This window comes from Aegilops tauschii, chromosome 5 (assembly GCF_002575655.3).
Source record: "Aegilops tauschii subsp. strangulata cultivar AL8/78 chromosome 5, Aet v6.0, whole genome shotgun sequence".
In the NCBI taxonomy this organism is placed as follows: domain Eukaryota; kingdom Viridiplantae; phylum Streptophyta; class Magnoliopsida; order Poales; family Poaceae; genus Aegilops; species Aegilops tauschii.
In genome coordinates, this window is record NC_053039.3 from 51,662,088 (window position 1) to 51,666,779 (window position 4,692).

The 4,692-nt window shown below is 47.2% G+C and overlaps 1 non-coding gene across 1 annotated transcript; it reads left to right on the forward strand.

Annotated features, from left to right (window-relative positions):
* Positions 1-3,328: 3,328 nt before the first annotated feature.
* LOC120965690 (small nucleolar RNA Z247) lies at positions 3,329-3,467 on the forward strand. Its single transcript, XR_005758718.1, has one exon. It is a non-coding gene; the product is annotated as a small nucleolar RNA Z247 (small nucleolar RNA).
* Positions 3,468-4,692: the final 1,225 nt, after the last annotated feature.

The following is a 4,692-nucleotide window of genomic DNA, read 5'->3' on the forward strand; positions in this document are numbered from 1 at the left end:
TTTGACAAATAAGAAGACAGGGTTTATTTCCTGTAACCATTATCACAGAATAATTTAGACAAGGCTAACAGAATTTCAAGTGAGCATGAATTAGATGGCATAGATATTGATGAGCTGAAATCTGTCTTGACACAAAGAAAAATCATGTCTTTCTTTCAATACATCAAGAACTAAAAGATACACAGACCCCATGTATTTGCAGGTTCTAGTATGATGTTTTTTCATGCCAATAAGATGGTAACTCCGACAGAAACATTACTAATCATTGATCCTAGACCACAACGACAACAACCAAGAAAATATGGTTGAACTTGATCTTGGTTATATCACATACATAATCAATGACACCAATTAGTAATACAACAACCAGAAGCATAAATTTTGACATCACAGATCAGGACTTCATATTATTGTAGGCCTAACTGAAGTACCCATACATCTGGATTTATCATCTAACACAGAACAATTGCATGCAAGAGACTATCTCTAGGAAAATGCAACAGGGTCAGCAGTGGACAGTTCTGGACAAAAACATAACTGTTTCATATAAACTAATATTGGTGCTTATCAAGAAATAAAATGTGTAACGTATTATACTACACAAGTGGTGAGATGAGAGGTGACTTGGGGTCTACAGTGGCATACTACATAAATAGAGATGCATCAATTGTTATCCAATGTCAGACATTCAGTTTCCCTGAATCAGAGATGTTCATCATACAAAAAGGGAGAGATTTCAGTTTGCTTGAACCAAACAATGATGGATGCATGATGCATGTTCATAGAAATTGAACATCCAACTAGTTATAGTAAAAGTTTAAGCATGCACATACAATTTTTTTTAAGCAAAGTCGGGAGGTGAGGCCCCTTCCTATTTTCATTTTCATACAAAAAACATGAGCCAGGGGCGAACGTACAGCAGTCTTATACACATGAAAAACAGAGAGGGGGTAGAAGGGAGCAGCCTACACACGTTAATTAAAGATATAAAATATGATACTACAGGATTAGCTTGGCATCCTTCAACGCATCATTGGATGATGCCAGCTCCGACCCATCATTGTGATACGAGAGCCGCACCATCTCTGAACATTGCTTGCCACTGTCATTGGGGACAATCCAACCAAGATCTAGGGGGAGAGAGAGGGGTCGGTAGCTCACCATGTATGGCTGCCGCTAGGACACTGAGAGGAGGAGGAAGCAGCCATCAAGGAAGATAATGCACCACTTTTAGTTATAACAAACATCAGCATACTACTATGAGGTGGCAGCAAGCAAAAGGCCAAAAGCACAATACTAATCCCTCCGATCCATATTACTTGCTGCTGAAACAAATGTATCTAGATGTATTTCAATGCTAGACACATCTGTTTGAGCAACAACTAATTTGGATAGGAGGGAGTAGCAATATTTATTGCACGGCAGGAGTAGGTACGATGCATATCAACTAAGTAAATGGGATCCAATGGAAAGGCGACAGAGGTCACCTTTGGCACAAACGGACTTCCTGCTGGTGCCGTTGAACACATTGGTCAGCATCCTCACAAGGCCCTTGACCCGTAGCTGCTTGTCCTTGGCTCCCTTTAAGATGACTACTGGTTGCTGATGGTCACCTTAACCTCTTGAAGGCGATTGAGGTGATCTCTTTGATGGCGTCCCGGAAGCTGACGAGGTAGATCACCCTCTTGTGCGCCTGCATCTTGAACCGGTCCCAGGTGTTGGTACCTGATTAGCAAGCAAGAGCAAGTTTATTTTCAATATATGACTCCAACGGAAGCACAAAAGCATATAACTGATTTGTGACCAGCTGAATATCAGTTTTAGAAAGCTCAATTTTGAAACATATATCAGAAGAATCATATGGAATCATCATTTGCTCTGCGCATCACCCATGTAAAACTGAGAAACAACAAGCAATCCTATGGATAGCTTAAAAGTGAAAATAATATGGCAGTGCAACATTCTGAGACTATACTAGAACAAGTCACATGCATTGATTACTAGTGTTTCGAGGAAACAAAAAAATAGAGAGGCTAACCAACAGTTTTAATTTATAAAAAGCTCAATTTTGTAATCCTCAGAAAATCTCAGGAATGACTTGGTTTAGCATCATCTCTATAGCCCATCATAAAACAAAGTCCAAAAACTACATCACACATGTAACTAAGATGAAGAATGAATTCGTCAAAAGAACTATGAACTTCCAAACAAATTGACATTTCTTGAGTGTTCAAGCTAAGGAATACGCACATTAAACAACATGATGCTCAGTTCTGAATTTTAAACTCAAATTTTTTGTTAGAAAAGCTCATCAGCACAAGCACATCAAAGGATTAATTATTTCATGAAAAGATCTATTTGTAACTGGGGCACACAATAGTAGATGATGCATAACAAAGGCCCGATAACAAGCAAGTGGGGGAGGAAGGGCCATCGTCTTACCACCACCATAGAACTTGATGTTGCAGTTGTCGACGTGTGCAGTGGCGTGAGCTCGACGGAAATGGATGGCTGCACCCGGCCGTGGTCGTACGACATCTCCAACTGCCGGTCTTTGTCAAACATACATGGTGCATACACATATACGTGACACAGAGGAGATCTTCAGAGGTAGTTCAGGAGGTTGTTAGCTAGTATATCTTTTCATATGTAACCGAGTCTATCTCTTTCTTTCTTCCTCATCAAGTTGTATCTTGATTCTCTCTTATCTTCTCAACCAACTTATGTATGCGCGCGCCCCTGCTATATAGTACGTCGCCCAAGCTAGGGTAAGACGTTTCCGCCATCGCACATGGTAATCAGAGCCTTCCTCTTCCAATCTAGCCTCCCGATTGCATCTAGTGCATAGCCATGTCTTCATACTCCAGCACCGCTCAACCTAGCCTCAATGGCCAGGTCACCGAGAAGCTCAACCGCACGAACTACGTGCTATGGCGCACACAGGTCACACCCCACCTGCGGGGCGCCGGTGTCTTCGGCTACGTCGACGGCACCGCGCCGGAGCCGGCCAGATTCCACGTCACCAAGGACAAGGACGACAAGGAGTCCTCTGAGCCCAACCCTCTCCACCCACTTTGGGTCCGGGAGGATCAACAGGTGCTTGGTTATCTGCTGAGTACCCTCTCCAAGGAGGTGCTGGTCGCGGTCCGCGATCACCACGGCGCGCGAACTCTGGGTGGCCTTGGCGGGCATGTTCTCGTCCCAGTCCCTCAGCCGCGTCAACAACATCAGGATTGCGCTCATCAGCGCGCAGAAGGGCAACCAATCGGTCGCCTCCTACTTCGCCTCTCTGCGCGGCCTCCCCGACGAACTTGCCGCCGCCGGAAAACCTATCCAGGATGACGAACTAATCTCGTACATCCTCCACGGCCTCGATGTTGACTACCAGCCGCTCGTCTCCGCCCTCGATGCCCGCGTCACGCCCGTCACCCTCGACGAGCTCTATGCCATGCTGAGTAACTTTGATCAGCGCATGGCCCAGTTCCACGGCTCCTCTGGTGGCTTCAAGTCTTCTGCCAACGCCGCATCTCGCGGCCGTGGTGGTGGCTCTCGCTCGCGTGGGTCTCCCCGCAACAAGAGGTGGTCAGGAGGAAACAACAACGTCGGCTCCTCCAACGCTCGCAACGGTCGCTCCACCAACTCCAAGCCTCGCCGTGGCGGCGGCTCCAGCCGGTCCCGTCCTGATGCGCCCCGCTGTCAGATCTGTGGCAAGCTTGGGCACACAGCTAAGGACTGCTGGTACCGCTACGATGAAGATGACGACTCCTCCCAAGACAAGGACAAGGTTGTTGCGGCTGCGGACGGCTCCTATGGTGTTGACACGAACTGGTACGTTGATAGTGGGGCTACAAATCACATCACAAACGAGCTCGAGAAGGTCACCATGAAGGAAAAGTACCGGGGCAAGGATCAAATCTACACTGCCAACGGCGAAGGTATGAGGATCAGTCATCTTGGTCATTCACTTTTTAGTACCCCTCGCCGTAGAATTCATCTAAAGGAAATTTTGCTAGTTCCCAGTGCCGACAAGAATCTTCCTTCTGTTCATCGCATTGCCATTGACAACCATGTCTTCCTTGAATTTCATCCTTATTTTTTCTTGATCAAGGTGTTGGGGAACGTAGTAATTTCAAAAAAATTCCTACGCACACGCAAGATCATGGTGATGCATAGCAACAAGAGGGGAGAGTGTTGTCCATGTACCCTCGTAGTCGTACGTCTTCACGATCCGACCGATCAAGTACCAAACGCACGTCACCTCCGAGTTCTACACACGTTCAGCTCGATGACGTCCCTCGAACTCCGATCCAGCCGAGTGTTGAGGGAGAGTTTCGTCAGCACGACGGCGTGGTGACGATGATGATGTTCCACCGACGCAGGGCTTCGCCTAAGCTCCGCAACGGTATTATCGAGGTGTAATATGGTGGAGGGGGGCACCGCACACGGCTAAGAGATCTCAAGGATCAATTGTTGTGTCTCTGGGGTGCCCACCTGCCCCCGTATATAAAGGAGCAAGGGGGAGGCAGCCGGCCAAGGGGAGAGGCGCGCCATAGGGGGGAGTCCTACTCCCACCGGGAGTAGGACTCCTCCTTTCCTTGTGGGAGTAGGAGAAGGGAAGGGGGAAGGAGAAAGAAGGAAGGGTGCGCCCCCCTTCCCTAGTCCAATTCGGACCAGACCATGGGGAGGGGTGCG